This window comes from Physcomitrium patens, chromosome 15 (assembly GCF_059467195.1).
Source record: "Physcomitrium patens ecotype Gransden chromosome 15, ASM5946719v1, whole genome shotgun sequence".
In the NCBI taxonomy this organism is placed as follows: Eukaryota; Viridiplantae; Streptophyta; class Bryopsida; order Funariales; family Funariaceae; genus Physcomitrium; species Physcomitrium patens.
The window spans coordinates 9,847,643-9,861,076 of NC_143424.1; positions in this window are offsets into that span (position 1 = coordinate 9,847,643).

Sequence of the window (13,434 nt, forward strand, 5' to 3'; positions counted from 1 at the left end):
TAAAGAACTAGATTCTCTTGGATACTCAAGATTTATACTTAAGCATTTGCTTGGATTTGCCTCCACTCAAAATGTTGATGCTTCATTGCTTGAAATTGTATGCACCTTGAAATCATCTCCTACAAATACCTTCATTCTCCCTTTACCAAAATTTGTCTCTAATTTTTCTCCACTCTCTTTTAAGTGTATCATACCATCTTTAAATAAAATAACTCCTTTGTGTAGTACCTCTGAAAAATCCTCACACTCCTTTCTTGAATGATCTATGCTATTACACCACATACACCTATACACCATACCTTCTATTGGTCTTAAATTTTATCTTATTGATATTCTTGATGCTTGATCCATCTCTTCAAGTTTTGCAAATTTTATTTGTACATGTCTCATCTCTCGTATGATTTCATCAATGCCCATTTCTTCTCTCTTTGATGTAGCCATTGAAGGTTGAATCATATATGTATGATAGATAGCAAGCATTTTTCTTTTAGATGCTTGCAATGGTCTTTAAATTTCCATCCTATCTTTTCTCCTTTCTCTTTTTGCAAGCGCTCCAATCGCCTCTTCTACTTTCTCCCATTTTCTTGTCAATCCTTCAACTTCTTCTTTATCTTCCAGCAAAATTTCCAACTTCTCTTGCAACTCTCCATTAGCCACTTGAAGAAAAAGCTCTACTTTACTTAGATCTAATAATTGCCTCTCTTTCTTTGTTAAATAAGAATATTACTTTTCAAACTCCCTTAGTAACTCCATTGCTAGTAGATCCTTCTTAGACCTTTCAATACATTCAAAAAATGACTTCTTTGTAACTTGGTCACTATCTTCTAAAAAATATTCATTCTTTAATGCTTGAAATAATTTTTCCCATGAACCTCCAGAATGTCCTATAATGGACTTCACATGATTTTTTATTTCTGGTGCAATAGCCAATTCAAATAGCTGAACCATCTCTTTCTCTGAAACATGCTTATATTCCATTTCTTTTACGTAATACCTTAAATATTTTGTAATATTCTTCCCTTCAAATTGATCAATCTTGTCTACAACAGCTTGTAATACTTTGTCTACTATACCTTCTTTGCGATCCTTAACATGTTGTTGTTGCATGAATAAGGCCAATGCCTCAAATATGCTTGCAGAGTTGGGATCAAAATACATACCTTTTCTTTCAATTGAAGCTCCACTTCCAACTCCACTTGAAGCACCACCAAAAGCTCTTCTTTCCATTCTCTTACCATTCTTCTCCATAATCCAAATAGATCAAAGAAACTCCAAATACCTCCCACTTCAAGTATTTCACGTCAGGTTCACCAAATAAGTCGTATTACATGAAGTCTTGCTTGAGAATGCACCAAGCACCTAGCTATAGAAGATAAAAGAAAATTGCAACAAAAGGTCCTAACAATCCAATAGGATTATAGAGAATTTATAATTAAACGTTAACAATCATAATCAAATATTAAACAAGCTCAATTAAATTTTATTGAAGTTATAAAAAAAACACAAGAAAATCCTAAAGAAATATAAAAGAATATTAAAGAAAATTTAGTCAAACCCTAATAAAAATCTAATAAAATCTTAAATTTTAACCAACTCCTAATCTTAATCCAACCTTAATCAAATCCTAGATAAATCCTAAATCCTAAACCAAACCCTAATCAAACCTTAATCAAATCCTAAACCTTAAATCAATCCCTAATCAAATCCTAACCCTAAAAAATCCTAAACCTTAAATCAATCCCTAATCAAATCCTAACCCTAACAAATATTAAACCCTAAACCAAATCCTAACCAAATCCTAACTCAAATCAAATCCTAATTATAGATTTGAAAATTAAATAACTAAAGATTGAACCATTGATTCTAATTCAAAATTTATACACTTCTTAGAGTTTAAGTTAGAAACCAACACACAAATTTTGAAGAAAATCACACTCACCAATTAGTCGATGACCTCAAAATTCTACTCGGATGTCGGTTGGTCTCTCCTATCTTGTTTCCAACTTTCAGTACTGATATCTCCCTTTTCTACCATTCAATTGCTTCCAAATTTTACTTGCATATAGGAAATCAAGTCTTCTATTGATAAAACTAAAAATCTCTCCAATCCAATTGGCAGATTGCTAGATGTCTAAGAAAACCTTACTGGTCCTCAAAGCCCTAAATCTCGAGACCTTAGCCCATAAAAACCTTCATATGTATCGATCTAGCCATTCGATTGACCTCAAATCTTTTATACACATTCACAACAAGCATACCAATAAGTCTCTAAATTTTCACTTGTAAAAATGCTACAAAAGACACGAAATCCAAAAATTTGTAAACCGGTTTTATTTCTCAAAGTTCTGAATTCACAGAGAACATCACTCGCTTTGAAAATCCCTCAAAAATCCAATATTGATCCAAACAATACGAAATCACCTCTCAAAAATCCCTCCATAAGTCTTCTCTCTAATTTTGCTCTTCAATCTTCCAAAGAATCCTGGAGTCGCCATCAGAGTGCGGTTTTGTGCCTTAGAGTCTGATTTCGACCCAGGTTCATAACCGGTCCTCTTCGGGTATCAACTTTCGTCTTCTTGAGGTAATTTTTACTAATTTGCACTTCCAACTTCTCTCTACATATGCTTGTGTTCTTTATTTTTCTAATCTACCTTGTTTTGTCTTATTTATGGCCTTACAAAGTAAATAGAAGCATAATTTGTAAAAAGGCAGCATTAGCACCTTTAATTTTTCTATCCTTTGACTAATATCTATTTTTCCAAGATAATTTGCTACAATATTTTTGAAGTGAGATCCTCAAAACATGATATTTTCTTCATCCTTTCACTTATTAGCCATGTTACATCATGACACCACAAAAAAAGGATCATCTTTTGCTATATATTCTATGCCCATTTCTATTGATGGAAAAACATCAAGTGGTATTCTTAGCCAATATCAAGAATTCTAAGACATTTTTGAAAAAAAGAATATAGATATTTACTAGAAGAATATCAAAAATATCTCAGAATTATTATTGACTTTATAATTGTTCAATTGATTTACAAGAAGGAGCTCAACCACTATTTGGATCAATGTATAGCTTATCGTAGAATGAGTTGGTTGTATTAAAGGAATACATTGATGAAAACTTGGCAAAGAACTTCACATGCTATTCTAAATCTCCAACTGAGGCTTCTATCTTATTTGTGAAGAAGAAAGATGGATCTCTACAGATAAGTGTGAATTATCAAGGACTCAATCGAATCACCATCAAAAATAGGTATCTTTTGCCTTTAATTTCAAGACTTCTTGACCAACTCAATTAAATAAAGATCTATATCAAAATAGATCTACAAATAGCATACAACTTAGTTAGTATAAAATAATGAGATGAATGGAAGATTATTTTTCAAACTAGGTACAGATATTTTGAATATAATTTTATGCCTTTTGGCCTCACAAATGTACTGGCTACTTTTCAACATCTTATGAATGATGTTTTTAGTGAGTTTTTGGATGATTTTATCATTTTCTATTTAGACGACATTCTAATCTACTCTAAGAATATAGAAGAGTATAAACTTTATATTCAACGTGTATTACAAAAACTTAGAGATATAGGATTATATGCCAAGTTGAAAAAGTGTATATTCCACACTATTCAAGTTGACTTATTAGGGTATATCATTTCCAATGAAGGCCTTATGATGGATCTCAAAAAAATCCAAATTATCATAGATTGGAAGATTCCAAGAATAGTATAAGATAAGCAATATTTTTTGGATTTTGCTAATTACTACCAAATCTTTTTTCAAGAACTTTTATCAAGTTGCAGCTCCACTTATATGTTTGACTTGTAAAGAAAAACTTGAATATAATAAATAAGCAAAAGCATAATTTGATGTTTTAAAAAAAGAGTTTACTTTTGCATCAATTTTATACTGTATTGACTTTTTCAAAGTATTTTTTATGGAAATAGGCGCATCAGACTTTGCTATAGGTGCCGTGTTGTCACAAATGGGAACAGATGATAAACTCCACCTAGTAGCTTTTCATTCCAAGAAATTTTCAACAGCCAAAGTTAATTATGAGATCTATGATAAAGAACTCCTTGTAATTGCGGATTCATTTCAAGAATGGCCACATTATTTAGAAGGAGCTTCAAATCTAGTTACCATGTATATAGATCATAAGAACCTCAAGTACTTCATGTCAATACTTGTTTTAAGTTGTCGTCAAGCCCGTTGGAGCATGTCTTTATCTAGATTCAATTTTAAGATCATTTATTTATCCGGAAAATAACAAGGTCTATCAGACGCCCTTTTTAGACGTTCTTATCTTGCACCAAAAAAAAGAGATGCATCTTTTGATCAATAAAGAATGATTATCTTGAAGCTCGAGCATTTTTATCTTTAAGCAATAAAATCAATATTGACTATTGATTCAATCTATAGCAAGCAAATCCAATTAAGTATGTCCTCTAATCCTCTTGTTCATGATATCAAAAATCTTTCTTCTAAATTTCATGATATTTCAAAGTTTGAATTCAAGAACAACCTTCACTATTTTGAAAGATGCCTATATATTCTAGAAGGAGAAGCACATTTATGTATTCTTCAAGTACATCATGACTTTCCAACAGTAGGATATTTTAGATACAACAAGACTTTAGAGCTTATATCTAAAGATTTTTAGTTGTCACAAATGTGGAAGGCAATAAAAGACTTTGTACAATTATGAGATATTTTTTCAAGATCCAAAATTCTTTGCCATCTACTTTATGGACTTTTTCAATTGTTATCAATTTCAAAACAACCATGATCTTCCGTTTCTATGAATTTTATCATGGATCTTTGAATCTCAAGTTTATATGACTCCATATTCGTAATTGTAGATTGCTTTACAAAAATGACGCATTTTCTACTATATAAAAAATCTATTTTAAGTAAAAAATAATTAAGTTTTTTTTTGACAATATCTATCGCTATCATAGATTATCAAAAGATATTATATAGGATAGAGGGACTCAATTTATATCAAGATTCTAGAAAACTCTATTAAAGATTCTAAAGATAGATATAAAGCTTTCTTCAACTTTTCATCCTTAAAGTGATGGACAAACAAAGCGAGTGAATCACATTTTGGAGCAATATTTGAAGTGTACTATCAACTATCATCAAGATGATTGCACAACTCTTTTGCCATTTGTAAATTTTGCATACAATAATTTGGTACAATCTTCTATTCAAAAAAATACCTTTCTTTGTCAATTATTATTATCATCCATGATTTGATACTCTTGACTTTTCAAAAGTTGATAATCCAGCAGCAGAAGATTTAACAAATCATTTGTAAGAGCTACATACAACAATGAAAATACAATTAAAAGAAGCTCAAGAATTGCAAAAGATCAATGTGGATGCCTATTATAAGGAGTAAGTACAATTCAATGTAGGTGACAAGGTATGATTATTTTGTCAAAATATCAAGACTACTCGCCCTTGTAATAAGTTAAACTATGGTAGGCTAGGACCTTTTTCTATTTGTGAACAGTTCAATCTTGTTGCTTACTGATTATATCTATCAAAGTCTATGAAGATCCACCATGTATTTTACATGTTTCTTCTCGAGTAATATAAGACAATGAATATCTTGAGAAGAAGACAAATGACACTTCTTCTTATAGAAATGGATAATAATGAAGAATTCGAGGTAGAAAAAATTTTAGATTTAAGGCATCATCAAAATAGGTTGAAATATCTTATTCATTGGCATGAATATGATCTTAAAAAATGTACATGGGAGCTAGCAAAGAATCTTGCAAATGCAACAAAGAAGGTTGAGGCCTTTCATCGACGACATCCATCAAAAACAAGATAAAGAATTATAAAGATCCATAAAAGATCATGACCGCTTCTCGGAAAACTTGTCCTTAGAAAAGAGGATAATATCATGAACATGTATATTTATCTCAATAATTACTTATATAATTAGGTAGAAGTAAGTAAATAAAGATTAATTTCATAAAATCTTCTAGAATAGCTTCTTCAAAGCTTCATACATGCAGTTTTGACTTTAGATGTGTTTGTAAGTTAGAACTTAGCCAACAACCTAACTACATTTTGGTAGCTTGTAGAACAAGTTAATTTCGTGTAGTAGCTTGTGAAACAACCTAACTATGTAGTACATACATAGATAACTTGCCTTGCAAATTAAGATATGTGGTTAGCAAAGTCAACATGTTTTGGAAGTCCTATATGACATTGTCACATAGCTTCTAGTTATAAGAATATAATGATGCAAGAGTGAAGCCTTCTTCAATCTTGTCAATGATTTTCTAGTATTTAATCTTGTTCCAAGATAAGACTTTCTAGTCTTCTTATTTTTGACAATAGCTATTCTAATTAAATATTACATCACCTTTTGAGTGACTTTCTAGTTTTTTTCAATGACACAAGAGTGTATTGAGAATTTTTTTTCTTTGAGATTCATGTCCTTAACAACATGCCTTGACTTACAAGGCAAGTTTTTCTATATGTTCACTATGTAGTTAACTTGTTTTTCAAGCTACCAACATATGTGGTACATGGTTAACTTGTTGATCAAGTTTTTACCTAAAAGTTAACAATAGACACCTATAAAGTCAAAGTAGCATCTATAAAGCTTCTAAGAAGCTTCTTTAGAAGATATTATAGAATTAATTTAATTTTACATACTTCTATCTACTTCTACCTATTTATATAGATAATTATTGGCTTACATATGTATGTCCGTGAGTAAAACTTGTCTTACAAGTTAAGATATGTGTCTTACAAAGTCAACATGTTTTGGAGGTCTTATAGGATATTATCATATATCTCTTAGTTAAGATTATATATGGAGGCAAGAGTGAAGCCTTCTTCACTCTTGTCAATGCATTTTTAGTCTTTAGTCTTGTTTCAAGACTTTCTAGTCTTCTTGTTTTTAAGAATAGCTATTTTAATTCAATACTATATCATCTTTAATTGATTTTTTAGATATTTTTAGTAATGCAAGAGTGTATTGAGGATATCTTTCTTTGAGATTCATATCCTTTATAGTGTAAGAAGAGTGTTAATTTATTATTTCTATCTTATTTTAGAAGTGAATAGATTATCTTTCTTCTATTGTTGTATTTTGAATGTTGCAACTTACCCACCTTCAAACAAATAATCTTATTTTCTAACACTCATTTTTTCTTTACAAAGAGAGAATTATTTCTATTTTTAGAATTTTTTATTTGATATTAGAGGTTATAGATTATTATCTTTAAATTTAACTTTTTGTATTTATTTGAATTGTCTATGGAAGGAAATGTTATAAATGCTATTCTTAGTGGAAGTGAGAATAGATTTGCAACTATTACAAATCTTTATAAGTTTGTCAACACTCTAAAATTAAGAATCTCATACATTTTCAACGTGAATTATAGAAGTACTATTCCTATGACTATGAAAGAAGTTCAGAGTGTATGTCAAAAAGTTGTGTAGTTGAAGGAAGCAAATAGTTCAACCTTACAATCAAATCTAAGGAATTTTTCTTCTACAAGTATGACAAGGATAAAAATTGATATGTTTGAGAAGTTAAATGGAACAAGATCAAAATTTTAGAAATTTCTAAAATTTCTTGTCAAGCTCTATCTAAAGTTGCATTCCTTCCAATATTTTGATGGATTTATTTAAGTTAGATGTATAGGAGCACTTTTATCAAGAAGTGCTCTTTTTTGATTTGCACCTTCAATAGAAAAGGATCTCTAACTCCTTTATGATTTGAATTCATTCCTAGAAGTGTTTACATCCACATTTGGAAAAAAATAATGAAGAAAAAGTAACAAAGACTAAGTCAAATAATGATGGTAGTTCCTAAGTTTCTAAAAACTTATTCATCTAAGCTAAAATTAATGTAAATTGATGTAATAAGTTTTAAATCTCTCAAAGAGCAGGAAAAGACTTGATGATGTCAAGAAGGCTTATATTTATATTATGGAGAAGCTAAACACACTACTTAACATTGCCCAGAGTAATAAAGCAAACCACAAAATGAGAAGCATAATTGCCAAAGAAGATTATGTGTCAAAAAACAAGTTTTTCCAACTACAATAGGGACCATGCTTCAGAAAATTTCTTCCATGAACCTCCAAATTGTCCTATAAGAGACTTTACTTGATTTCTTATCCCTAGTACAAAGGCTAATTTGAATAATTGAACCATCTACCTTTCTGAAATATGCTTCAATTTCATTTCTTTTACATAACACCTTAAATAATTTGTAATATCCTTTCATTCAAATTAATTGATCTTATCTATAACTGCTTATAATGATTTTTTTTGCCATACCCTCTTTGTAATCTTTAATCTGTTGTTGTTGCATGAATAAGGCAAAAGCCCCAAACATACTCATAGAGTTAGGATCAAAATACATACCTTGTCCTCCACTAGTTCCACCACTTGTAGCTTCAATTGATGTACCATCTATATCTCCTCCTTTAACTCTCTCGCCTTCCTTCTCCATAATTCAAATAATCCAAGAAAATCAAATACCTTCCACTTCAAGCATTTCATGTCGAGTTCATCAAATATGTCATAATACGTGAAGTCTTGCTTGAAAATGCTCTCGATATTTGGTTGAAGAAGGTAGAATAGAAATTGTAATAACAAAATCCTAACTCTAATAGAATATTAATTAAAATCTAATTAGACCATAATAATATTAAGCAAGTTTTAATCAAATTCAAAGAAATCTCAAAGGAATTACAAAGAAATAAGAAGAAATCATAAAGAGATATTAGAATGATCACAAATATATCTCAAATACATCTCAATTTAATCTTAATTTAATCCTACTTAAAATCCTATTGAACTTCATTCAAACTTTAGGCCAAAAATTTATTAAATCTTAAATCCTAAATAAATCCTAATAAAATCCTAAATCCTAATAAAATCCTAACCAAATCCTAACCAAATCTTAAATCAAACCCTAACTAAATCCTAAATTCTAAACCTTAATCCTAAATCAAATCCTAACCAAATCCTAAATCCTAATAAAATCCTAACCAAATCCTAACCAAATCTTAAATCAAACCCTAACTAAATCCTAAATTCTAAACCTTAATCCTAAATCAAATCCTAATCAAATCCTAAAATCTAAAACAAATCCTAATCAAATCCTAAATCCTAAATCAAATCCTAATCCTAAATCAAACCTTAGTAATTTAAACCTCAATTACTAATGAATGAATAATTGATCTTAATTCAAAATTTTCACACTTGTTAAAAATTAAGTTGAAAACAAGCACAAAAAATTTGAAAAGGATCGAAATTACCAAATAGACGATAGCCTCAAAAACGTGCTTGGGTATTAGCCAACCTCCTTCTTTGACCTTGATGTCAATCTCTTAGAGCCAATATCTCTCTTTTTCACCATTCAATTGATCTCAAAATTTTCATATACATAGAGAAATAATTCTAATATCTTTACACATATATCTCACTTCAATCAAACTAGTAGATTGCAAGAAATCTCAAAAACCCTCACTACACCTAAAATTCTACTTTTAAAATCTTGACCCATTTAAACCCTAAATAGCCCTCAATTCAACTATTAGATCAAGCTAAAATTTACAATACATATTAAAAATATCTATAACCATTAATCCACAAAATTTTACTTATAGATTTATTACAAAACTTATTTATAAATAATTTATAATTTTACTTATAAATTATCCAAAATATCAATCATATTTTATTTCACAAAATCCAAATCATCTAAAAAAAAACTTGACTTTGTAAAGCTCTTTCAAAGTCATTACAAATCTAAATCTCCCAAATCCAATGCTCATATAAATTTTATCTAGTCTGCTATGAAATTTCATTCTCTGACCTTCAAAAGATCCCCCGAGTTGCCATAGGTGCTTGATTTTGTGCCTTGGGGTCTAATTTCGACCTAAGTTGATAACCGGCCTTCCTTGGATATCAAATTTTGTCTTTTTGAGTTAATTTTTATTAAAATCAATTCCTAAATTTATCCTATAAATGCTCATATCTTTTATTTTCTTAATCTATTTTATTTTGCCTTATTTATGGTCAATAAAGTACGTAGAAGTCACTTTTCTAAAAAGATAATATTACTTCTAAAAGTTTTACTACCTTCCTAGCTTTTATCCATATTTTCTATTTTATATTTTAACTTGGCTCTTCTATAATAAGATCCATATTATCTTCTTAACAACATCTACCGCTATTACAGATTGCCTTAAGATATTATATCGAATAGAAGAGTTCAATTTATATCAATATTTTGGAAAATCCTTTCTAAGATTTTAAAGGTGGATATAAAGCTCTCTTTGACTTTTCATCCTAAAATTGATAGAATGGATGAATCAAGTTTTGGAGCAATACTTGAGGTGTACCATGAACTATCATCAAGATGATTGGACAACTTTTTTATCATTAGTAAAATTTACATACAATAATTTGATACATTCTTCTTTTCAACAAATACCTTTCTTTGCCAATTATAATTATCATCCATGACTTAATACTTTTGACTTTTCAAAATTTGATAATCTTACAACAAAAGATTTAGCAAATTGTTTACCAAAGCTATATGCAATAATCAAGGTACACTTAAAGGGAGCTCAATCACAACAAAAAATTAATGCACATGCCTATTATAAGGAACAATTATAATTCAACATGAATGATAAGGTATGATTATTTTGTTGCAATTTCAAGACTACTTATCCTTATGACAAGTTGGACTATTGTAGACTTAGACCTTTTCTTATTAATAAATAAGTCAATCCTATTATTCATCTATTATATCTATCAGAGTCTATGAAGATCCACTCCATATTTCACGTGTCTCTTCTTGAGCCATATAAGACAGTAAATATCTCGAGAAGAAGAAAAATGCTACTTCTTCTTATAAAAGTGGATAATAATCAAGTCTTTAAGGTAGAAGAAGTCTTAGATTTAAGGCAACATTGAAATAGGTTGGAATATCTTGTTCATTAGCACCGATATGATATCAAATAAGAGAGTGGTCTTTCCGCCTTGATATACAACATTATCAATAGCTGAGAGGATCCATCAACCATCTTCAAAAAGAACAAAGATCAAAGTATATAGCAAATATAATTTGCCGCCTCTTATGTTTTATTAATACATGATGATCGCTCCTTGTGGAACTCATCTCTAGAAGGAGAGATAATGTCATGGATATACATACATATTCTAATAAATACCTATATGATTAGATAGAAATAGGTAAAAGTAAATAAATTTTATAATTCCTTCTAGAAAAGCCTCTTAGAAGCTTTATAGATACTGCTTTGACTTTACATATGTTTACAGTTGATTGATAGGTTAGAAACTTGATCAAGAAATTAATCACATATTAATAGCTTGTAAAACAAGCTAACTATGTGACAGAAATAAAGAAAACTTACATTACAAGTTAAGATACATGTCTTGCAAAGTCAACACGTTTTGGAGGTCTTACAAGATATTAGTACATTGCTCCTAGTTGAGATTATATATGAAGGCAAGATTGAAGTCTTCTTCACTGTTATTGATGCCTTTCTAGTCTTTAGTCTTATTTCAAGACTTTCTAGTCTTCTTGTTTTTAACGACAGTCATTTAAATTCAATGATATATGATCGTTAAGTGACTTTTTAAATCTTTTCAATGATACAAGAGTGTAATGAAGATATCTTTCTTCAAGATTCATGTCCTTGACAAGTAGCCATCATAAATAATTAAGAATAATATAAGTGTATAATAAGACCATGTTAATTTATTAATTTATTAATTTATTATTATAATTAGGTATAAAAGTCTCCTTCAATTACTTATGCAATATATTATCTTTATTTTTGTTTTGGCCTACTTCACCCTTTTGTATTTTTATTGAAGTTGAATTGTATGTAATTTGGCTAAAAATAATAGCTAATGTAAAAACCTTCTTATCATAGGCTTTGCTTATAATCTATTAATTTTGGCATATAAAACCATATTAGGTTTAGTATTTAGAAATAAAAAATTCATAAGAATTCAATAATATTTGAAGATAGTTAATAAATCTTTCCAATTTATAGGACAATTTGGTTGAACTTCCAAAGGTTGGAATTTCAACTAAATTATGTCTAAAGTGCTAAGGTTTAGGTAATAATTTTAATTTTAAAGTAGCACCAAAATTTGGAATATAGATACTAATATTTTGTATCTACTTTTTTTTAGTTCTATGTATTCTTAATCTAAATGATTTTGTTGATGGAATATTTCTTTGATTAAACATATAAAACTTTCTTTGTATGCATAAAAATTTGAACTACATTGTATGAAACTTTAAATTTATTTTCTCGAGAAATTTATTTGGATTTCATGTTAGTTATTAGGTAATAAAAATACTTGTTATATTTCTTATATTTATCTTAGTCAACTTTGGCATAAATGCAAAATTTTCTAATTGGCACCAATATATTGTATAAGATTCACAATTTGTAAATGATGATTTAATTCGACTTGTGAATATTATTGTATAAAATTTTAATAAACCTAAATTTGGTCATAGTAGAATTATATAAATTTAGATAGTAATTGTAAAATTTAAAACATCTAATGATTATAGTAAATAGATTTAATAACCTAGAGATGGATATTATGAATTTTTGTTATATTGTATTGATAAATAGTTTTAAAACTAAATATTCCTTTTATACAACTATGAGCCAAATAAAAAAATAATTACTAGCAAAAGATTCAAATAAAATATATATTTTTTTTTAATTTTCTTATTTTATAAAGATAATTTTAGTATGAATTAAAATAATGAAAAATTTAGAAAAACTTATATATAAAAAACTAAAAAATTATTCGATTTTATTTTTAAAAATCTGGTTTAATTGTTTTAAGTAAATATTTTTTCTTGATTTTAATTCTTTTGTTTCATTTATGTGTGATGTACTCACACCATTATTCTAACAAGATTTTAAATATATTAGAAAGAAGAGAGGTAATTTAATATTTTAGAAGAATATTCTTATAAAAAAAACTTAAGCATCAAAATAATATTATTATTTTTGGTTTTAGTTATGTAAATAAAAAATATCTTTAATGTAAAAAAAAGTAATACTAATGATATACTTGCTATGATAGTTTGTTGTATAATAAACATAATTCAAGAAATTAAGCAGAGGCACTAACAAAATATTCATGACATGGCTAATTAATTGCATAAATATATTAGCAAATAATAATGTTAAACAAAAGTATCATACAATTGCAATAATTGTTATTATAATTTGTATACATCAATATGCTATAGAAACATATTTTAAACTAATTTATATAATAATGCTTAAATACGCTCTCAAATTTAAGACACTAGTTCTTCAAAAATCTATTATCTATTTATTTATCTATCTATCTA